Raw genomic sequence first — 24,482 nt, forward strand, 5'->3', positions numbered from 1 at the left:
GGTGTCATAGCCACTTTCAGACATATGTGCTGCCAGAGCACTTGGTTTCCATGGCAGCGGGAAATGGCTTTGGCCCTGAACTTGTGATTGGCTGTGGAGTTTTGAGCGCCTTGAGTGAGGAGCTGCATGTTAGTTTTGTGTGGGTGCTCAAGCTCTTGATTCCATCCCACTGGGCTCAATGGGTATGGGACCGGAAGTGACCAAACACAGTTTAATGGATAGCTGCCATGACAGCTGATGGTATGTGAAGTGCATGAGGCAGGTGGAGTTGTTTTGGCACTGGAAGAGCTGTGCTGCTGCTTCGGGCAGTTGCCATTCACCACCACACTACCTTCCCTAGGTGTCATAGCCACTTTCAGACATATGTGCCAGTAGAGCACTTGGTTTCCATGGCAGCGGGAAATGGCTTGGGCTCTGAACTTGTCTTTGGCTGTGGAGTTTTGAGCGCCTTGAGTGAGGAGCTGCATGTTAGTTTTGTGTGGGTGCTCAAGCTGCTTGATTCCATCCCACTGGGATCAATGTGCATGGGACCGGATTTGAGCAAACAGGGTTTCCTAGATAGCTGCCAGGAGGGGTGATGGTATGTGAAGTTTGTGATTTATGTAGAGTTGTTTTGGCACTGGAAGAGCTGTTCTGCTGCTTCGGGCAGTTGCCATTCACCACCACACTACCTTCCTTAGGTGTCATAGCCACTTTCAGACATATGTGCTGCCAGAGCACTTGGTTTCCATGGCAGCGGGAAATGGCTTGGGCGCTGAACTTGTGTTTGGCTGTGGAGTTTTGAGCGCCTTGAGTGAGGAGCTGCATGTTAGTTTTGTGTGGGTGCTCAAGCTGCTTGATTCCATCCCACTGGGCTCAATGTGCATTGGACCGGAAGTGAGCAAACAGGGTTTCCTAGATAGCTGCCAGGACAGCTGATGGTATGTGAAGTTTGTGATTTGTGTGGAGTTGTTTTGGCACTGGAAGAGCTGTGCTGCTGCTTCGGGCAGTTGCCATTCACCACCACACTACCTTCCCTAGGTGTCATAGCCACTTTCAGACATATGTGCTGCCAGAGTACTTGGTTTCCATGGCAGTGGGAAATGGCTTGGGCGCTGAACTTGTCTTTGGCTGTGGAGTTTTGAGCGCCTTGAGTGAGGAGCTGCATGTTAGTTTGTGTGGGTGCTCAAGCTGCTTGATTCCATCCCACTGGGCTCAATGCGCATGGGACCGGAAGTGAGCAAACAGGGTTTCCTTGATAGCTGCCAGGAGGGGTGATGGTATGTGAAGTTTGTGATTTATGTAGAGTTGTTTTGGCACTGGAAGAGCTGTGCTGCTGCTTCGGGCAGTTGCCATTCACCACCACACTACCATGCCTAGGTGTCATAGCCACTTTCAGACATATGTGCTGCCAGAGCACTTGGTTTCCATGGTAGCGGGAAATGGCTTGGGCTTTGAACTTGTCTTTGGCTGTGGAGTTTTGAGCGCCTTGAGTGAGGAGCTGCATGTTAGTTTTTTGTGGGTGCTCAAGCTGCTTGATTCTATCCCACTGGGCTCAATGGGCATTGGACCGGAAGTGACCAAACAGTGTTTCCTAGATAGCTGCCTGGACAGCTGATGGTATGTGAAGTGCATGAGGCAGGTGGAGTTGTTTTGGTACAGGAAGAGCTGTGCTGCTGCTTCGGGCAGTTGCCATTCACCACCACACTACCTTCCCTAGGTGTCATAGTCACTTTCAGACATATGTGCTGATAGAGCACTTGGTTTCCATGGCAGTAGGAAATGGCTTGAGCAATGAACTTGTGTTTGGCTGTGGAGTTTTGAGCGCCTTGAAGGAGGAGCTCCATGTTAGTTTTTTGTGGGTGCTCAAGCTGCTTGATTCCATCCCACTGTGCTCAATGGGCATTGGTCTTGAAGTGAGGGTTTCCTCGATAGCTGCCAGGACAGCTTAAGGTATGTGAAGTGCATGAGGCAGGTGGAGTTGTTTTGGCACTGGAAGAGCTGTGTTGCTGCTTCGGGCAGTTGCCATTCACCACCACACTACCATGCCTAGGTGTCATAGCCACTTTCAGACATATGTGCTGCCAGAGCACTTGGTTTCCATGGCAGCAGGAAATGGCTTGAGCAATGAACTTGTGTTTGGCTGTGGAGATTTGAGCGCCTTGAGGGAGGAGATCCATGTTAGTTTTGTGTGGGTGCTCAAGCTGCTTGATTCCATCCCACTGTGCTCAATGGGTTTGGGCCCGGAAGTGAGCAAACAGGGTTTCCTAGATATCTGCCAGGACAGCTGATGGTATGTGAAGTGCATGAGGCAGGTGGAGTTGTTTTGGAACTGGAAGAGCTGTGCTACTGCTTCGGGCAGTTGCCATTCACCACCACACTACCTTCCCTACTTGTCATAGCCACTTTCAGACATATGTGCTGCCAGAGCACTTGGTTTCCATGGCAGCGGGAAATGGCTTTGGCCCTGAACTTGTGATTGGCTGTGGAGTTTTGAGCGCCTTGAGGGAGGAGCTGCATGTTAGTTTTGTGTGGGTGCTCAAGCTGCTTGATTCCATCCCCCTGAGCTCAAAGAGCATGGGACCGGAAGTGAGCAAACAGGGTTTCCTAGATATCTGCCAGGACAGCTGATGGTATGTGAAGTGCATGAGGCAGGTGGAGTTGTTTTGGCACTGGAAGAGCTGTGCTGCTGCTTCGGGCAGTTGCCATTCACCACCACACTACCTTCCCTAGATGTCATACGTACTTTCAGACATATGTGCTGCCAGAGCACTTGGTTTCCATGGCAGCAGGAAATGGCTTGGGCTCTGAACTTGTCGTTGTTGTGGAGCTTTGAGCGCCTTGAGTGAGGAGCTCCATGTTAGTTTTCCTTGTTGGTGCTTAAGCTGCTTGATTCCATCCCACAGGGCTCAATGGGCATTGGACCGGAAGTGAGCAAACAGGGTTTTCAAGATAGCTGCCATGACAGCTGATGGTATGTGAAGTGCATGAGGCAGGTGGAGTTGTTTTGGCACTGGAAGAGCTGTGCTGCTGCTTCGGGCAGGTGCCATTCACCACCACACTACCTTCAATAGGTGTCATAGCCACTTTCAGACATATGTGCTGCCAGAGCACTTGGTTTCCATGGCAGCGGGAAATGGCTTGGGCTCTGAACTTGTCTTTGGCTGTGGAGTTTTGAGCGCCTTGAGTGAGGAGCTGCATGTTAGTTTTGCGTGGGTGCTCAAGCTGCTTGATTCCATCCGACTGGGCTCAATGGGCATTGGACCGGAAGTGAGCAAACAGGGTTTCCTAGATAGCTGCCAGGACAGCTGATGGTATGTGAAGTGCATGAGGCAGGTGGAGTTGTTTTGGCACTGGAAGAGCTGTGCTGCTGCTTCGGGCAGTTGCCATTCACCACCACACTACCATGCCTAGGTGTCATAGCCACTTTCAGACATATGTGCTGCCAGAGCACTTGGTTTCCATGCCAGCGGGAAATGGCTTCCTCTCTGAACTTGTTATTGTTGTAGAGCTTTGAGCGCCTTGAGTGAGGAGCTGCATGTTAGTTTTGTGTGGGTGCTCAAGCTGCTTGATTCCATCCCACTGGGCTCAATGGGCAAAGGACCGGAAGTGAGCAAACAGGGTTTCCTAGATAGCTGCCAGGACAGCTGATGGTATGTGAAGTGCATGAGGCAGGTGGAGTTGTTTTGGCACTGGAAGAGCTGTACTGCTGCTTCGGGCAGTTGCCATTCACCACCACACTCCTTTCCCTAGGTGTCATAGCCACTTTCAGACATATGTGCTGCCGGAACCATTGGTTTCCATGGCAGCGGGAAATGGCTTGGGCTCTGAACTTGTCTTTGGCTGTGGAGTTTTGAGCGCCTTGAGTAAGGAGCTGCATGTTAGTTTTGTGTGGGTGCTCAAGCTGCTTGATTCCATCCCACTGGGCTCAATGGGCATTGGACCCGGAAGTGAGCAAACAGGGTTTCCTAGATAGCTGCCAGGACAGCTGATGGTATGTGAAGTGCATGAGGCAGGTGGAGTTGTTTTGGCACTGGAAGAGCTGTGCTGCTGCTTCGGGCAGTTGCCATTCACCACCACACTACCTTCCCTAGGTGTCATAGCTACTTTCAGACATATGTGCTGCCAGAGCGCTTGGTTTCAATGGCAGCGGGAAATGAAATGGGCTCTGAACTTGTGTTTGGCTGTGGAGTTTTGAGTGCCTTGAGTGAGGAGCTGCATGTTAGTTTTGTGTGGATGCTCAAGCTGCTTGATTCCATCCCCCTGGGCTCAATAGGAATTGAACCGGAAGTGACCAAACAGGGTTTCCTAGACAGCTGCCAGGACAGCTAATGGTATGTGAAGTGCATGAGGCAGGTGGAGTTGTTTTGGAACTGGAAGAGCTGTGCTACTGCTTCGGGCAGTTGCCATTCACCACCACACTACCTTCCCTACTTGTCATAGCCACTTTCAGACATATGTGCTGCCAGAGCACTTGGTTTCCATGGCAGCGGGAAAATGGCTTGGGCTCTGAACTTGTCTTTGGCTGTGGAGTTTTGAGCGCCTTGAGTGAGGAGCTGCATGTTAGTTTTGTGTGGGTGCTCAAGCTGCTTGATTCCATCCCACTGGGCTCAATGGGCATGGGACCGGAAGTGAGCAAACAGGGTTTCCTAGATAGCTGCCAGGACAGCTGATGGTATGTGAAGTGCATGAGGCAGGGAGAGTTGTTTTGGCACTGGAAGAGCTGTGCTGCTGCTTCGGGAAGTTGCCATTCACCACCACACTACCTTCCCTAGGTGTCATAGCCACTTTCAGACATATGTGCTGCCAGAGCACTTGGTTTCAATGGCAGCGGGAAATGGCTTTGGCCCTGAACTTTTGTTTGGCTGTGGAGTTTTGAGCGCCTTGAGTGAGGAGCTGCATGTTAGTTTTGTGTGGGTGCTCAAGCTGCTTGATTCCATCCCACTGGGCTCAATGTGCATGGGACCAGATTTGAGCAAACAGGGTTTCCTAGATAGCTGCCAGGAGGGGTGATGGTATGTGAGATGCATGAGGCAGGTGGTGCTGTTTTGGCACTGGACGAGCTGTGCTGTTGTTTTGGGCAGTTGCCATTCACCACCACACTATCTTCCTTAGGTGTCATAGCCACTTTCAGACATATGTGCTGCCAGAGCCCTTGGTTTCCATGGCAGCGGGAAATGGCTTGGGCTCTGAACTTGTCTTTGGCTGTGGAGTTTTGAGCGCCTTGAGTGAGGAGCTCCATGTTAGTTTTGTGTGGGTGCTCAAGCTGCTTGATTCCATCCCACTGGGCTCAATGGGCATGGGACCGGAAGTGAGCAAACAGGGTTTCCTAGATATCTGCCAGGACAGCTGATGGTATGTGAAGTGCATGAGGCAGGTGGAGTTGTTTTGGCACTGGAAGAGCTGTGCTGCTGCTTCCGGCAGTTGCCATTCACCACCACACTACACTCTCTAGGTGTCATAGCCACTTTCAGACATATGTGCTGCCAGAGCACTTGGTTTCCATGGCAGTGGGAAATGGCTTGGGCGCTGAACTTGTCTTTGGCTGTGGAGTTTTGAGCGCCTTGAGTGAGGAGCTGCATGTTAGTTTTGTGTGGGTGCTCAAGCTGCTTGATTCCATCCCACTGGGCTCAATGTGCATGGGACCGGAAGTGAGCAAACAGGGTTTCCTAGATAGCTGCCAGGAGGGGTGATGGTATGTGAAGTTTGTGATTTATGTAGAGTTGTTTTGGCAGTGGAAGAGCTGTGCTGCTGCTTCGGGCAGTTGCCATTCACCACCACACTACCTTCCCTAGGGGTCATAGCCACTTTCTGACATATGTGCTGCCAGAGCACTTGGTTTCCATGGTAGCGGGAAATGGCTTGGGCTTTGAACTTGTCTTTTGCTCTGTAATTTTGGGCGCCTTGAGTGAGGAGCTGCATGTTAGTTTTTTGTGGGTGCTCAAGCTGCTTGATTCTATCCCACTGGGCTCAATGTTCATTGGACCGGAAGTGACCAAACAGGGTTTCCTAGATAGCTGCCTGGACAGCTGATGGTATGTGAAGTGCATGAGGCAGGTGGAGTTGTTTTGGTACAGGAAGAGTTGTGCTGCTGCTTCGGGCAGTTGCCATTCACCACCACACTACCTTCCCTAGGTGTCATAGTCACTTTCAGACATATGTGCTGATAGAGCACTTGGTTTCCATGGCAGCAGGAAATGGCTTGATCAATGAACTTGTGTTTGGCTGTGGAGTTTTGTGCGCCTTGAGGGAGGAGCTCCATGTTAGTTTTGTGTGGGTGCTCAAGCTGCTTGATTCCATCCCACTGGGCTCAATGGGCATTGGTCTTGAAGTGAGGGTTTCCTCGATAGCTGCCAGGACAGCTGATGGTATGTGAAGTGCATGAGGCAGGTGGAGTTGTTTTGGCACTGGAAGAGCTGTGCTGCTGCTTCCGGCAGTTGCCATTCACCACCACACTACACACTCTAGGTGTCATAGCCACTTTCAGACATATGTGCTGCCAGAGCACTTGGTTTCCATGGCAGTGGGAAATGGCTTGGGCGCTGAACTTGTCTTTGGCTGTGGAGTTTTGAGCGCCTTGAGTGAGGAGCTGCATGTTAGTTTTGTGTGGGTGCTCAAGCTGCTTGATTCCATCCCACTGGGCTCAATGTGCATGGGACCAGATTTGAGCAAACAGGGTTTCCTAGATAGCTGCCAGGAGGGGTGATGGTATGTGAAGTTTGTGATTTACGTAGAGTTGTTTTGGCAGTGGAAGAGCTGTGCTGCTGCTTCGGGCAGTTGCCATTCACCACCACACTACCTTCCCTAGGTGTCATAGCCACTTTCAGACATATGTGCTGCCAGAGCACTTGGTTTCCATGGTAGCGGGAAATGGCTTCGGCTTTGAACTTGTCTTTTGCTCTGTAATTTTGGGCGCCTTGAGTGAGGAGCTGCATGTTAGTTTTTTGTGGGTGCTCAAGCTGCTTGATTCTATCCCTCTGGGCTCAATGGGCATTGGACCGGAAGTGACCAAACAGTGTTTCCTAGATAGCTGCCTGGACAGCTGATGGTATGTGAATTGCATGAGGCAGGTGGAGTTGTTTTGGTACAGGAAGAGCTGTGCTGCTGCTTCGGGCAGTTGCCATTCACCACCACACTACCTTCCCTAGGTGTCATAGTCACTTTCAGACATATGTGCTGATAGAGCACTTGGTTTCCATGGCAGCAGGAAATGGCTTGAGCAATGAACTTGTCTTTGGCTGTGGAGGTTTGTGCGCTTTGAGGGAGGAGCTCCATGTTAGTTTTGTGTGGGTGCTCAAGCTGCTTGATTCCATCCCACTGTGCTCAATGGGCATTGGTCTTGAAGTGAGGGTTTCCTCGATAGCTGCAAGGACAGCTGATGGTATGTGAAGTGCATGAGGCAGGTGGAGTTGTTTTGGCACTGGAAGAGCTGTGCTGCTGCTTCCGGCAGTTGCCATTCACCACCACACTACACTCTCTAGGTGTCATAGCCACTTTCAGACATATGTGCTGCCAGAGCACTTGGTTTCCATGGCAGCGGGAAATGGCTTTGGCCCTGAACTTGTGATTGGCTGTGGAGTTTTGAGCGCCTTGAGGGAGGAGCTGCATGTTAGTTTTGTGTGGGTGCTCAAGCTGCTTGATTCCATTCCCCTGAGCTCAAAGAACATGGGACCGGAAGTGAGCAAACAGCGTTTCCTAGATATCTGCCAGGACAGCTGATGGTATGTGAAGTGCATGAGGCAGGTGGAGTTGTTTTGGCACTGGAAGAGCTGTGCTGCTGCTTCCGGCAGTTGCCATTCACCACCACACTACCTTCCCTAGATGTCATACCTACTTTCAGACATATGTGCTGCCAGAGCACTTGGTTTCCATGGCAGCAGGAAATGGCTTGGGCTCTGAACTTGTCGTTGTTGTGGAGCTTTGAGCGCCTTGAGTGAGGAGCTCCATGTTAGTTTTCCTTGTTGGTGCTTAAGCTGCTTGATTCCATCCCTCAGGGCTCAATGGGCATTGGACCGGAAGTGAGCAAACAGGGTTTTCAAGATAGCTGCCATGACAGCTGATGGTATGTGAAGTGCATGAGGCAGGCAGAGTTGTTTTGGCACTGGAAGAGCTGTGCTGCTGCTTCGGGCAGGTGCCATTCACCACCACACTACCTTCAATAGGTGTCATAGCCACTTTCAGACATATGTGCTGCCAGAGCACTTGGTTTCCATGGCAGCGGGAAATGGCTTGGGCGCTGAACTTGTCTTTGGCTGTGGAGTTTTGAGCGCCTTGAGTGAGGAGCTGCATGTTAGTTTTGTGTGGGTGCTCAAGCTGCTTGATTCCATCCGACTGGGCTCAATGGGCATTGGACCGGAAGTGAGCAAACAGGGTTTCCTAGATAGCTGCCAGGACAGCTGATGGTATGTGAAGTGCATGAGGCAGGTGGAGTTGTTTTGGCACTGGAAGAGCTGTGCTGCTGCTTCGGGCAGTTGCCATTCACCACCACACTACCATGCCTAGGTGTCATAGCCACTTTCAGACATATGTGCTGCCAGAGCACTTGGTTTCCATGCCAGCGGGAAATGGCTTCCTCTCTGAACTTGTCATTGTTGTAGAGCTTTGAGCGCCTTGAGTGAGGAGCTGCATGTTAGTTTTGTGTGGATGCTCAAGCTGCTTGATTCCATCCCACTGGGCTCAATGGGCATGGGAATGGAAGTGAGCAAACAGGGTTTCCTAGATAGCTGCCAGGACAGCTGATGGTATGTGAAGTGCATGAGGCAGGTGGAGTTGTTTTGGCACTGGAAGAGCTGTGCTGCTGCTTCGGGCAGTTGTCATTCACCATCAAACTACCTTTCCTAGGTGTCATAGCTACTTTCAGACATATGTGCTGCCAGAGCGCTTGGTTTCAATGGCAGCGGGAAATGAAATGGGCTCTGAACTTGTGTTTGGCTGTGGAGTTTTGAGCGCCTTGAGTGAGGAGCTGCATGTTAGTTTTGTGTGGGTGCTCAAGCTGCTTGATTCCATCGCACTGGGCTCAATGGGCATGGGACCGGAAGTGAGCAAACAGGGTTTCCTAGATAGCTGCCAGGACAGCTGATGGTATGTGAGGTGCATGAGGCAGGTGGTGCTGTTTTGGCACTGGACGAGCTGTGCTGTTGTTTTGGGCAGTTGCCATTCACCACCACACTATCTTCCTTAGGTGTCATAGCCACTTTCAGACATATGTGCTGCCAGAGCCCTTGGTTTCCATGGCAGCGGGAAATGGCTTGGGCTCTGAACTTGTCTTTGGCTGTGGAGTTTTGATCGCCTTGAGTGAGGAGCTCCATGTTAGTTTTGTGTGGGTGCTCAAGCTGCTTGATTCCATCCCACTGGGCTCAATGGGCATTGGACCGGAAGTGAGCAAACAGGGTTTCCTAGGTAGCTGCCAGGACAGCTGATGGTATGTGAAGTGCATGAGGCAGGTGGAGTTGTTTTGGCACTGGAAGAGCTGTGCTGCTGCTTCCGGCAGTTGCCATTCACCACCACACTACACTCTCTAGGTGTCATAGCCACTTTCAGACATATGTGCTGCCAGAGCACTTGGTTTCCATGGCAGTGGGAAATGGCTTGGGCGCTGAACTTGTCTTTGGCTGTGGAGTTTTCAGCGCCTTGAGTGAGGAGCTGCATGTTAGTTTTGTGTGGGTGCTCAAGCTGCTTGATTCCATCCCACTGGGCTCAATGGGCATGGGACCGGAAGTGAGCAAACAGGGTTTCCTAGATAGCTGCCAGGAGGGGTGATGGTATGTGAAGCGCATGATTTTTGTAGAGTTGTTTTGGCAGTGGAAGAGCTGTGCTGCTGCTTCGGGCAGTTGCCATTCACCACCACACTACCTTCCCGAGGTGTCATAGCCACTTTCAGACATATGTGCTGCCAGAGCACTTGGTTTCCATGGTAGCGGGAAATGGCTTGGGCTTTGAACTTGTCTTTTGCTCTGTAATTTTGGGCGCCTTGAGTGAGGAGCTGCATGTTAGTTTTTTGTGGGTGCTCAAGCTGCTTGATTCTATCCCACTGGGCTCAATCTTCATTGGACCGGAAGTGACCAAACAGTGTTTCCTAGATAGCTGCCTGGACAGCTGATGGTATGTGAATTGCATGAGGCAGGTGGAGTTGTTTTGGTACAGGAAGAGCTGTGCTGCTGCTTCGGGCAGTTGCCATTCACCACCACACTACCTTCCCTAGGTGTCATAGTCACTTTCAGACATATGTGCTGATAGAGCACTTGGTTTCCATGGCAGCAGGAAATGGCTTGAGCAATGAACTTGTGTTTGGCTGTGGAGTTTTGTGCGCCTTGAGGGAGGAGCTCCATGTTAGTTTTGTGTGGGTGCTCAAGCTGCTTGATTCCATCCCACTGGGCTCAATGGGCATTGGTCTTGAAGTGAGGGTTTCCTCGATAGCTGCCAGGACAGCTGATGGTATGTGAAGTGCATGAGGCAGGTGGAGTTGTTTTGGCACTGGAAGAGCTGTGCTGCTGCTTCCGGCAGTTGCCATTCACCACCACACTACACTCTCTAGGTGTCATAGCCACTTTCAGACATATGTGCTGCCAGAGCACTTGGTTTCCATGGCAGTGGGAAATGGCTTGGGCGCTGAACTTGTCTTTGGCTGTGGAGTTTTGAGCGCCTTGAGTGAGGAGCTGCATGTTAGTTTTGTGTGGGTGCTCAAGCTGCTTGATTCCATCCCACTGGGCTCAATGGGCATTTGACAGGAAGTGACCAAACAGGGTTTCCTAGATAGCTGCCAGGAGGGGTGATGGTATGTGAAGTTTGTGATTTACGTAGAGTTGTTTTGGCAGTGGAAGAGCTGTGCTGCTGCTTCGGGCAGTTGCCATTCACCACCACACTACCTTCCCTAGGTGTCATAGCCACTTTCAGACATATGTGCTGCCAGAGCACTTGGTTTCCATGGTAGCGGGAAATGGCTTGGGCTTTGAACTTGTCTTTTGCTCTATAATTTTGGGCGCCTTGAGTGAGGAGCTGCATGTTAGTTTTTTGTGGGTGCTCAAGCTGCTTGATTCTATCCCTCTGGGCTCAATTAGCATTGGACCGTAAGTGACCAAACAGGGTTTCCTAGATAGATGCCTGGACAGCTGATGGTATGTGAATTGCATGAGGCAGGTGGAGTTGTTTTGGTACAGGAAGAGCTGTGCTGCTGCTTCCGGCAGTTGCCATTCACCACCACACTACACTCTCTAGGTGTCATAGCCACTTTCAGACATATGTGCTGCCAGAGCACTTGGTTTCCATTTCAGTGGGAAATGGCTTGGGCTCTGAACTTGTCTTTGGCTGTGGAGTTTTGAGCGCCTTGAGTGAGGAGCTGCATGTTAGTTTTGTGTGGGTGCTCAAGCTGCTTGATTCCATCCCACTGGGCTCAATGAGCATAGGACCGGAAGTGAGCAAACAGGGTTTCCTAGATAGCTGCCAGGACAGCTGATGGTATGTGAAGTGCATGAGGCAGGTGGAGTTGTTTTTTCACTGGAAGAGCTGTGCTGCTGCTTCGGGAAGTTGCCATTCACCACCACACTACCTTCCCTAGGTGTCAAAGCCACTTTCAGACATATGTGCTGCCAGACCACTTGGTTTCCATGGCAGTGGGAAATGGCTTGGGCGCTGAACTTGTCTTTGGCTGTGGAGTTTTGAGCGCCTTGAGTGAGGAGCTGCATGTTAGTTTTGTGTGGGTGCTCAAGCAGCTTGATTCCATCCCACTGTGCTCAATGGGCATTGGTCTTGAAGTGAGGGTTTCCTCGATAGCTGCCAGGACAGCTGATGGTATGTGAAGTGCATGAGGCAGGTGGAGTTGTTTTGGCAGTGGAAGAGCTGTGCTGCTGCTTCGGGCAGTTGCCATTCACCACCACACTACCATGCCTAGGTGTCATAGCCACTTTCAGACATATGTGCTGCCAGAGCACTTGGTTTCCATGGCAGCGGGAAATGGCTTTGGCACTGAACTTGTGTTTGGCTGTGGAGTTTTGAGCGCCTTGAGTGAGGAGCTGCATGTTAGTTTTGTGTGGGTGCTCAAGCTGCTTGATTCCATCCCACTGGGCTCAATGGGCATGGGACCGGATTTGAGCAAACAGGGTTTCCTAGATATCTGCCAGGACAGCTGATGGTATGTGAGGTGCATGAGGCAGGTGGTGCTGTTTTGGCACTGGAAGAGCTGTGCTGTTGTTTTGGGCAGTTGCCATTCACCACCACACTATCTTCCGTAGGTGTCATAGCCACTTTCAGACATATGTGCTGCCAGAGCCCTTGGTTTCCATGGCAGCGGGAAATGGCTTGGGCTCTGAACTTGTCTTTGGCTGTGGAGTTTTGAGCGCCTTGAGTGAGGAGCTGCATGTTAGTTTTGTGTGGGTGCTCAAGCTGCTTGATTCCATCCCACTAGGCTCAATGGGCATTGGACCGGAAGTGAGCAAACAGGGTTTCCTAGATAGCTGCCAGGACAGCTGATGGTATGTGAAGTGCATGAGGCAGGTGGAGTTGTTTAGGCACTGGAAGAGCTGTGCTGCTGCTTCGGGCAGTTGCCATTCACCACCAAACTACACTCTCTAGGTGTCATAGCCACTTTCAGACATATGTGCTGCCAGAGCACTTGGTTTCCATGGCAGTGGGAAATGGCTTGGGCGCTGAACTTGTCTTTGGCTGTGGAGTTTTGAGCGCCTTGAGTGAGGAGCTGCATGTTAGTTTTGTGTGGGTGCTCAAGCTGCTTGATTCCATCCCACTGGGCTCAATGTGCATGGGACCGGATTTGAGCAAACAGGGTTTCCTAGATAGCGGCCAGGAGGGGTGATGGTATGTGAAGTTTGTGATTTATGTAGAGTTGTTTTGGCACTGGAAGAGCTGTGCTGCTGCTTCGGGCAGTTGCCATTCACCACCACACTACCTTCCCTAGGTGTCATAGCCACTTTCAGACATATGTGCTGCCAGAGCACTTGGTTTCCATGGTAGCGGGAAATGGCTTGGGCTTTGAACTTGTCTTTTGCTCTGTAATTTTGGGCGCCTTAAGTGAGGAGCTGCATGTTAGTTTTTTGTGGGTGCTCAAGCTGCTTGATTCTATCCCACTGGGCTCAATGGGCATTGGACCGGAAGTGAGCAAACAGGGTTTCCTAGATAGCTGCCTGGACAGCTGATGGTATGTGAAGTGCATGAGGCAGGTGGAGTTGTTTTGGTACAGGAAGAGCTGTGCTGCTGCTTCGGGCAGTTGCCATTCACCACCACACAACCTTCCCTAGGTGTCATAGTCACTTTCAGACATATGTGCTGATAGAGCACTTGGTTTCCATGGCAGCAGGAAATGGCTTGAGCAATGAACTTGTGTTTGGCTGTGGAGTTTTGTGCACCTTGAGGGAGGAGCTCCATGTTAGTTTTGTGTGGGTGCTCAAGCTGCTTGATTCCATCCCACTGTGCTCAATGGGCATTGGTTTGAAGTGAGGGTTTCCTCGATAGCTGCCAGGACAGCTGATGGTATGTGAAGTGCATGAGGCAGGTGCAGTTGTTTTGGCAGTGGAAGAGCTGTGCTGCTGCTTCGGGCAGTTGCCATTCACCACCACACTACCATGCCTACGTGTCATAGCCACTTTCAGACATATGTGCTGCCAGAGCACTTGGTTTCCATGGCAGCGGGAAATGGTTTTGGCCATGAACTTGTGATTGGCTGTGGAGTTTTGAGCGCCTTGAGTGAGGAGCTCCATGTTAGTTTTGTGTGGGTGCTCAAGCTGCTTGATTCCATCCCACTGGGCTCAAAGAGCATGGGACCGGAAGTGAGCAAACAGGGTTTCCTAGATAGCTGCCAGGACAGCTGATGGTATGTGAAGTGCATGAGGCAGGTGCAGTTGTTTTGGCACTGGAAGAGCTGTGCTGCTGCTTCGGGCAGTTGCCATTCACCACCACACTACCTTCCCTAGGTGTCATAGCCACTTTCAGACATATGTGCTGCCAGAGCACAAAGTTTCCATTGTTACGGGAAATGGCTTTGGCTCTGAACTTGTCTTTGGCTGTGGAGTTTTTAGTGTTTGAGTGAGGAGCTCCATGTTAGTTTTGTGTGGGTGCTCAAGCTGCTTGATTCCATCCCACTGGGCTCAATGGGCATTGGACCGGAAGTGACCAAAAAGGGTTTCCAAGATAGCTGCCAGGACATCTGATGGTATGTGAAGTTCTTGAGGCATGTGGAGTTGTCTTGTCACTGGAAGAGCTGTGCTGCTGCTTCCGGCAGTTGCCATTCACCACCACACTACCTTCCCTAGGTGTCATAGCCACTTTCAGACATATGTGCTGCCAGAGCACTTGGTTTCCATGGCAGCGGGAAATGGCTTGGGCGCTGAACTTGTCTTTCGCTTTGGAGTTTTGAGCGCCTTGAGTGAGGAGCTGCATGTTAGTTTTTTGTGGGTGCTCAAGCTGCTTGATTCCATCCCCCTGGGCTCAATGGTCATAGGACCAGAAGTGAGCAAACAGGGTTTCCTAGATAGCTGCCAGGACAGCTGATGGTATGTGAAGTGCATGAGGCAGGTGGAGTTGTTTTGGCACTGGAAGAGCTGTGCTGCTGCTTCGGGCAGTTGCCATTCACCACCACACTACCTTCCCTAGGTGTCATAGCCACTTGCAGACATATGTGCTGCCAGAGCACTTCGTTTCAATGGCAGCGGGAAATGGCTTTGGCCCTGAACTTGTCTTTGGCTGTGGAGTTTTGAGCGCCTTGAGTGAGGAGCTGCATGTTAGTTTTGTGTGGGTGCTCAAGCTGCTTCATTCCATCCCACTGGGCTCAATGGGCATGGGACCGGAAGTGAGCAAACAGGGTTTCCTAGATAGCTGCCAGGACAGCTGATGGTATGTGAAGTGCATGAGGCATGTGGAGTTGTTTTGGCCCTGGAAGAGCTGTGCTGCTGCTTCGGGCAGTTGCCATTCACCACCACACTACCTTCCCTAGGTGTCATAGCCACTTGCAGATATATGTGCTGCCAGAGCACTTCGTTTCAATGGCAGCGGGAAATGGCTTTGGCCCTGAACTTGTCTTTGGCTGTGGAGTTTTGAGCGCCTTGAGTGAGGAGCTGCATGTTAGTTTTGTGTGGGTGCTCAAGCTGCTTGATTCCATCCCACTGGGCTCAAAGAGCATGGGACCGGAAGTGAGCAAACAGGGTTTCCTACATAGCTGCCAGGACAGCTGATGGTATGTGAAGTGCATGAGGCAGGTGCAGTTGTTTTGGCACTGGAAGAGCTGTGCTGCTGCTTCGGGCAGTTGCCATTCACCACCACACTACCTTCCCTAGGTGTCATAGCCACTTTCAGACATATGTGCTGCCAGAGCACAAAGTTTCCATTGTTACGGGAAATGGCTTTGGCTCTGAACTTGTCTTTGGCTGTGGAGTTTTTAGTGTTTGAGTGAGGAGCTCCATGTTAGTTTTGTGTGGGTGCTCAAGCTGCTTGATTCCATCCCACTGGGCTCAATGGGCATTGGACCGGAAGTGACCAAAAAGGGTTTCCAAGATAGCTGCCAGGACAGCTGATGGTATGTGAAGTTCTTGAGGCATGTGGAGTTGTCTTGTCACTGGAAGAGCTGTGCTGCTGCTTCCGGCAGTTGCCATTCACCACCACACTACCTTCCCTAGGTGTCATAGCCACTTTCAGACATATGTGCTGCCAGAGCACTTGGTTTCCATGGCAGCGGGAAATGGCTTGGGCGCTGAACTTGTCTTTCGCTGTGGAGTTTTGAGCGCCTTGAGTGAGGAGCTGCATGTTAGTTTTTTGTGGGTGCTCAAGCTGCTTGATTCCATCCCCCTGGGCTCAATGGTCATAGGACCGGAAGTGAGCAAACAGGGTTTCCTAGATAGCTGCCAGGACAGCTGATGGTATGTGAAGTGCATGAGGCAGGTGGAGTTGTTTTGGCACTGGAAGAGCTGTGCTGCTGCTTCGGGCAGTTGCCATTCACCACCACACTACCTTCCCTAGGTGTCATAGCCACTTGCAGACATATGTGCTGCCAGAGCACTTCGTTTCAATGGCAGCGGGAAATGGCTTTGGCCCTGAACTTGTCTTTGGCTGTGGAGTTTTGAGCGCCTTGAGTGAGGAGCTGCATGTTAGTTTTGTGTGGGTGCTCAAGCTGCTTCATTCCATCCCACTGGGCTCAATGGGCATGGGACCGGAAGTGAGCAAACAGGGTTTCCTAGATAGCTGCCAGGACAGCTGATGGTATGTGAAGTGCATGAGGCATGTGGAGTTGTTTTGGCCCTGGAAGAGCTGTGCTGCTGCTTCGGGCAGTTGCCATTCACCACCACACTACCTTCCCTAGGTGTCATAGCCACTTTCAGACATATGTGCTGCCAGAGCCCTTGGTTTCCATGGCAGCGGGAAATGGCTTTGGCCGTGAACTTGTCTTTGGCTGTGGAGTTTTGAGCGCCTTGAGGGAGGAGCTGCATGTTAGTTTTGTGTGGGTGCTCAAGCTGCTTGATTCCATCCTACTGGGCTCAATGTGCATGGGACCGGAAGTGACCAAACAGGGTTTCCTAGATAGCTGCCAGGACAGCTGATGGTATGTGAAGTGCATGAGGCAGGTGGAGTTGTTTTTTCACTGGAAGAGCTGTGCTGCTGCTTCGGGCAGTTGCCATTCACCACCACACTACCTTCCCTAGGTGTCATAGCCACTTTCAGACATATGCGCTGCCAGAGCACAAAGTTTCCATTGTTACGGGAAATGGCTTTGGCTCTGAACTTGTCTTTGGCTGTGGAGTTTTTAGTGTTTGAGTGAGGAGCTCCATGTTAGTTTTGTGTGGGTGCTCAAGCTGCTTGATTCCATCCCACTCTGCTCAATGGGCATTGAACCGGAAGTGACCAAACAGGGTTTCCAAGATAGCTGCCAGGACAGCTGATGGTATGTGAAGTTCGTGAGGCAGGTGGAGTTGTCTTGTCACTGGAATAGCTGTGTTGCTGCTTCCGGCAGTTGCCATTCACCACCACACTACCTTCCCTAGGTGTCATAGCCACTTTCAGACATATGTGCTGCCAGAGCACTTGGTTTCCATGGCAGCGGGAAATGGCTTTGGCCCTGAACTTGTCTTTGGCTGTGGAGTTTTGAGCGCCTTGAGTGAGGAGCTGCATGTTAGTTTTGTGTGGGTGCTCAAGCTGCTTGATTCCATCCCACTGGGCTCAATGGGCATAGGACCGGAAGTGAGCAAACAGGGTTTCCTAGATAGCTGCCAGGACAGCTGATGGTATGTGAAGTGCATGAGGCAGGTGGAGTTGTTTTGGCACTGGAAGAGCTGTGCTGCTGCTTCGGGAAGTTGCCATTCACCACCACACTCCCTTCCCTTGGTGTCATAGCCACTTTCAGACATATGTGCTGCCAGAGCCCTTGGATTTAATGCAGCGGGAAATGGCTTGGGCGCTGAACTTGTCTTTGGCTGTGGAGTTTTGAGCGCCTTGAGTGAGGAGCTCCATGTTAGTTTTGTGTGGGTGCTCAAGCTGCTTGATTCCATCCCACTGGGCTCAATGGGCATGGGACCGGAAGTGAGCAAACAGGGTTTCCTAGATAGCTGCCAGGACAGCTGATGGTATGTGAAGTGCATGAGGCAGGTGGAGTTGTTTTGGCACTGGAAGAGCTGTGCTGCTGCTTCGGGCAGTTGCCATTCACCACCACACTATCTTCCCTAGGTGTCCTAGCCACTTTCAGACATATGTGCTGCCAGAGCCCTTGGTTTCCATGGCAGCAGGAAATGGCTTTGGCACTGAACTTGTCTTTGGCTGTGGAGTTTTTAGTGTTTGAGTGAGGAGCTGCATGTTAGTTTTGTGTGGGTGCTCAAGCTGCTTGATTCCATCACACTAGGCTCAATGGGCATTGGACCGGAAGTGAGCAAACAGGGTTTCCTAGATAGCTGCCAGGACAGCTGATGGTATGTGAAGTTCGTGAGGCAGGTGGAGTTGTCTTGTCACTGGAATAGTTGTGCTGCTTCTTCGGGCAGTTGCCATTCACCACCACACTACACTCTCTAGGTGTCATAGCCACTTTCAGACATATGTGCTGCCAGAGCACTTGGTTTCCATGGCAGTGGGAAATGGCTTGGGCTCTGAACTTGTCTTTGGCTGTGGAGTTTTGAGCGCCTTGAGTGAGGAGCTGCATGTTAGTTTTGTGTGGGTGCTCAAGCTGCTTGATTCCATCCCACTGGGCTCAATGGGCATGGGACCGGAAGTGAGCAAACAGGGTTTCCTAGATAGCTGCCAGGACAGCTGATGGTATGTGAGGTGCATGAGGCAGGTGGTGCTGTTTTGGCACTGGACGAGCTGTGCTGCTGTTTTGGGCAGTTGCCATTCACCACCACACTACCTTCAATAGGTGTCATAGCCACTTTCAGACATATGTGCTGCCAGAGCACTTGGTTTCCATGGCAGCGGGAAATGGCTTGTGCTCTGAACTTCTCTTTGGCTGTGGAGTTTTTAGTGCCTTGAGTGAGGAGCTCCATGTTAGTTTTGTGTGGGTGCTCAAGCTGCTTCATTCCATCCCACTGGGCTCAATGGGCATTGGACCGCAAGTGAGCAAACAGGGTTTCCTAGATAGCTGCAAGGACAGCTGATGGTATGTGAAGTGCATGAGGCAGGTGGACTTGTTTTGGCACTGGAAGAGCTGTGCTGCTGCTTCGGGCAGTTGCCATTCTCCACCACACTCCCTTCCCTAGGTGTCATAGCCACTTTCAGACATATGTGCTGCCAGAGCCCTTGGTTTCCATGGCAGCGGGAAATGGCTTTGGTGCTGAACTTGTCTTTGGCTGTGGAGTTTTGATCGGCTTGTGTGAGGAGCTCCATGTTAGTTTTCCTTGTTGGTGCTTAAGCTGCTTGATTCCATCCCACTGGGAACAATGGGCATTGGACCGGAAGTGAGCAAACAGGGTTTCCTAGATAGCTGCCAGGACAGCTGATGGTATGTGAAGTGCATGAGGCAGGTGGAGTTGTTTTGGCACTGGAAGAGCTGTGCTGCTGCTTCGGGCAGTTGCCATTCACCACCACACTACCTTCCCTAGGTGTCATAGCCACTTTCAGACATATGTGCTGCCAGAGCCCTTGGTTTCCATGGCAGCGGGAAATGGCTTGTGCCCTGAATTTGTGTTTGGCTGTGGAGTTTTGAGCGCCTTGAGTGAGGAGCTGCATGTTAGTTTTGTGTGGGTGCTCAAGCTGCTTGATTCCATCCCACTGGACTCAATGGGCATGGGACCGGAAGTGAGCAAACAGGGTTTCCTAGATAGCTGCCAGGACAGCTGATGGTATGTGAAGTTTGTGATTTATGTGGAGTTGTTTTGGCACTGGAAGAGCTGTGCTGCTGCTTCGGGCAGTTGCCATTCACCACCACACTCCCTTCCCTAGGTGTCATAGCCACTTTCAGACATATGTGCTGCCAGAGCACTTGGTTTCCATGGCAGCGGGAAATGGCTTGGGCTCTGAACTTGTGTTTGGCTGTGGAGTTTTGAGCGCCTTGAGTGAGGAGCTGCATGTTAGTTTTGTGTGGGTGCTCAAGCTGCTTGATTCCATCCCACTGGGCTCAATGGGCATGGGACCGGAAGTGAGCAAACAGCGTTTCCTAGATAGCTGCCAGGACAGCTGATGGTATGTGAAGTGCATGAGGCAGGTGGAGTTGTTTTGCACTGGAAGAGCTGTGCTGCTGCTTCGGGCAGTTGCCATTCACCACCACACTACCTTCCCTACGTGTCATAGCCACTTTCAGACATATGTGCTGCCAGAGCACTTGGTTTCCATGGCAGCGGGAAATGCTTGGGCGCTGAACTTGTCTTTGGCTGTGGAGTTTTGAGCGCCTTGAGTGAGGAGCTCCATGTTAGTTTTGTGTGGGTGCTCAAGCTGCTTGATTCCATCCCACTGGGCTCAATGGGCATTGGACCGGAAGTGAGCAAACAGGGTTTCCTAGATAGCTGGCAGGACAGCAGATGGTATGTGAAGTGCATGAGGCAGGTGGAGTTGTTTTGGCACTGGAAGAGCTGTGCTGCTGCTTCGGGCAGTTGCCATTCACCACCACACTACCTTCCCTAGGTGTCATAGCCACTTTCAGACATATGTGCTGCCAGAGCACTTGGTTTCCATGGCAGCGGGAAATGGCTTGGGCGCTGAACTTGTCTTTGGCTGTGGAGTTTTGAGCGCCTTGAGTGAGGAGCTCCATGTTAGTTTTGTGTGGGTGCTCAAGCTGCTTGATTCCATCCCACTGGGCTCAATGGGCATGGGACCGAAAGTGAGCAAACAGGGTTTCCTAGATAGCTGGCAGGACAGCTGATGGTATGTGAGGTGCATGAGGCAGGTGGAGTTGTTTTGGCACTGGAAGAGCTGTGCTGCTGCTTCGGGCAGTTGCCATTCACCACCACACTACACTCTCTAGGTGTCATAGCCACTTTCAGACATATGTGCTGCCAGAGCACTTGGTTTCCATGGCAGCGGGAAATGGCTTGGGCTCTGAACTTGTCTTTGGCTGTGTAGTTTTGAGCGCCATGAGTGAGGAGCTGCATGTTGGTTTTGTGTGGGTGCTCAAGCTGCTTGATTCCATCCCACTGGGCTCAATGGGCATGGGACCGGAAGTGAGCAAACAGGGTTTCCTAGATAGCTGGCAGGACAGCTGATGGTATGTGAAGTGCATGAGGCAGGTGGAGTTGTTTTGGCACTGGAAGAGCTGTGCTGCTGCTTCGGGCAGTTGCCATTCACCACCACACTACCATGCCTAGGTGTCATAGCCACTTTCAGACATATGTGCTGCCAGAGCACTTGGTTTCCATGGCAGCGGGAAATGGCTTGGGCTCTGAACTTGTCTTTGGCTGTGGAGTTTTGAGCGCCTTGAGTGAGGAGCTGCATGTTGGTTTTGTGTGGGTGCTCAAGCTGCTTGATTCCATCCCACTGGGCTCAATGGGCATGGGACCGGAAGTGAGCAAACAGGGTTTCCTCGATAGCTGCCAGGACAGCTGATGGTATGTGAAGTGCATGAGGCAGGTGGAGTTGTTTTGGCACTGGAAGAGCTGTGCTGCTGCTTCGGGCAGTTGCCATTCACCACCACATTACCTTTCCTAGGTGTCATAGCCACTTTCAGACATATGTGCTGCCAGAGCACTTGGTTTCCATGGCAGCGGGAAATGGCTTGGGCTCTGAACTTGTCTTTGGCTGTGGAGTTTTGAGCGCCATGAGTGAGGAGCTACATGTTGGTTTTGTGTGGGTGCTCAAGCTGCTTGATTCCATCCCACTGGGCTCAATGGGCATTGAACCGGAAGTGAGCAAATAAGGTTTCCTAGATAGCCGCCAGGACAGCTGATGGTATGTGAAGTGCATGAGGCAGGTGGAGTTGTTTTGGCACTGGAAGAGCTGTGCTGCTGCTTCGGGCAGTTGCCATTCACCACCACACTACCTTCCTTAGGTGTCATAGCCACTTTCAGACATATGTGCTGCCAGAGCTCTTGGTTTCCATGGCAGCGGGAAATGGTTTGGGCTCTGAACTTGTCTTTGGCTGTGGAGTTTTGAGCGCTTTGAGGGAGGAGCTGCATGTTAGTTTTGTGTGGGTGCTTAAGCTGCTTGATTCCATCCCACTGGGTTCAATGGGCATGGGACCGGAAGTGAACAAACAGGGTTTCCTAGATAGCTGCCAGGACAGCTGATGGTATGTGAAGTGCATGAGGCAGGTGGAGTTGTTTTGGCACTGGAAGAGCTGTGCTGCTGCTTCGGGCAGTTGCCATTCACCACCACACTACCTTCCCTAGGTGTCATAGGGACTTTCAGACATATGTGCTGAAAGAGCACTTGGTTTCCATGGCAGCGGGAAATGGCTTTGGCCCTGAACTTCTCTTTGGCTGTGGAGTTTTTAGTGCCTTGAGTGAGGAGCTCCATGTTAGTTTTGTGTGGGTGCTCAAGCTGCTTGATTCCATCCCACTGGGCTCAATGGGCATTGGACCGGAAGTGAGCAAACAGGGTTTCCTAGATAGCTGCAAGGGCAGCTGATGGTATGTGAAGTGCATGAGGCAGGTGGAGTTGTTTTGGCACTGGAAGAGCTGTGCTGCTGCTTCGGGCAGTTGCCATTCACCACCACACTACCATTCCTAGGTGTCATAGCCACTTTCAGACATATGTGCTGCCAGAGCTCTTGGTTTCAATGGCAGCGGGAAATGGCTTTGGCCCTGAACTTGTGTTTGGCTGTGGAGTTTTGAGCGCCTTGAGTGAGGAGCTCCATGTTAGTTTTGTGTGGGTGCTCAAGCTGCTTGATTCCATCCCCCTGGGCTCAATGGGCATGGGACCGGAAGTGAGCAAACAGGGTTTCCTAGATAGCTGCCAGGACAGCTGATGGTATGTGAAGTGCATGAGGCAGGTGGAGTTGTTTGGCACTGGAAGAGCTGTGCTGCTGCTTCTGGCAGTTGCCATTCACCACCACACTACCTTCAATAGGTGTCATAGCCACTTTCAGACATATGTGCTGCCAGAGCACTTGGTTTCCATGGCAGCGGGAAATGGCTTGGGCTCTGAACTTTTGTTTGGCTGTGGAGTTTTGAGCGCCATGAGTGAGGAGCTCCATGTTAGTTTTGTGTGGGTGCTCAAGCTGCTTGATTCTATCCCACTGGGCTCAATGGGCATTGGACCGGAAGTGAGCAAACAGGGTTTCCTCGATAGCTGCCAGGACAGCTGATGGTATGTGAAGTGCATGAGGCAGGTGGAGTTGTTTTGGCACTGGAAGAGCTGTGCTGCTGCTTCCGGCAGTTGCCATTCACCACCACACTCCCTTCCCTAGGTGTCATAGCCACTTTCAGACATATGTGCTGCCAGAGCACTTGGTTTCCATGGCAGCGGGAAATGGCTTGGGCTCTGAACTTGTCTTTGGCTGTGGAGTATTGAGCGCCTTCAGTGAGGAGCTGCATGTTGGTTTTGTGTGGGTGCTCAAGCTGCTTGATTCCATCCCACTGGGCTCAATGGGCAATGGACCGGAAGTGAGCAAACAGGGTTTCCTAGATAGCTGCCAGGACAGCTGATGGTATGTGAGGTGCATGAGGCAGGTGGAGTTGTTTTGGCACTGGAAGAGCTGTGCTGCTGCTTCGGGCAGTTGCCATTCACCACCACACTCCCTTCCCTAGGTGTCATAGCCACTTTCAGACATATGTGCTGCCAGAGCACTTGGTTTCCATGGCAGCGGGAAATGGCTTGGGCGCTGAACTTGTCTTTGGCTGTGGAGTTTTGATCGGCTTGAGTGAGGAGCTGCATGTTAGTTTTCCTTGTTGGTGCTTAAGCTGCTTGATTCCATCCCACTGGGCTCAATGGGCATGGGACCGGAAGTGAGCAAACAGAGTTTCCTAGATAGCTTCCAGGATAGCTGATGGTATGTGAAGTGCATGAGGCAGGTGGAGTTGTTTTGGCACTGGAAGAGCTGTGCTGCTGCTTCGGGAAGTTGCCATTCACCACCACATTACCTTTCCTAGGTGTCATAGCCACTTTCAGACATATGTGCTGCCAGAGCACTTGGTTTCCATGGCAGCGGGAAATGGCTTGGGCTCTGAACTTGTCTTTGGCTGTGGAGTTTTGAGCGCCATGAGTGAGGAGCTACATGTTGGTTTTGTGTGGGTGCTCAAGCTGCTTGATTCCATCCCACTGGGCTCAATGGGCATTGAACCGGAAGTGAGCAAACAGGGTTTCCTAGATAGCCGCCAGGACAGCTGATGGTATGTGAAGTGCATGAGGTAGGTGGAGTTGTTTTGGCACTGGAAGAGCTGTGCTGCTGCTTCGGGCAGTTGCCATTCACCACCACACTACCTTCCTTAGGTGTCATAGCCACTTTCAGACATATGTGCTGCCAGAGCTCTTGGTTTCCATGGCAGCGGGAAATGGCTTGGGCTCTGAACTTCTCTTTGGCTGTGGAGTTTTTAGTACCTTGAGTGAGGAGCTGCATGTGAGTTTTGTGTGGGTGCTCAAGCTGCTTGATTCCATCCCACTGGGTTCAATGGGCATGGGACCGGAAGTGAACAAACAGGGTTTCCTAGATAGCCGCCAGGACAGCTGATGGTATGTGAAGTGCATGAGGTAGGTGGAGTTGTTTTGGCACTGGAAGAGCTGTGCTGCTGCTTCGGGCAGTTGCCATTCACCACCACACTCCCTTCCCTAGGTGTCATAGCCACTTTCAGACATATGTGCTGCCAGAGTCCTTGGTTTCCATGGCAGCGGGAAATGGCTTGGGCGCTGAACTTTTCTTTGGCTGTGGAGTTTTGATCGGCTTGAGTGAGGAGCTGCATGTTAGTTTTCCTTGTTGGTGCTTAAGCTGCTTGATTCCATCCCACTGGGCTCAATGGGCATGGGACCGGAAGTGAGCAAACAGCGTTTCCTAGATAGCTGCCAGGATAGCTGATGGTATGTGAAGTGCATGAGGCAGGTGGAGTTGTTTTGGCACTGGAAGAGCTGTGCTGCTGCTTCGGGAAGTTGCCATTCACCACCACATTACCTTTCCTAGGTGTCATAGCCACTTTCAGACATATGTGCTGCCAGAGCACTTGGTT

The sequence above is a fragment of the Ochotona princeps genome, chromosome 2 (assembly GCF_030435755.1).
Source record: "Ochotona princeps isolate mOchPri1 chromosome 2, mOchPri1.hap1, whole genome shotgun sequence".
In the NCBI taxonomy this organism is placed as follows: Eukaryota; Metazoa; Chordata; class Mammalia; order Lagomorpha; family Ochotonidae; genus Ochotona; species Ochotona princeps.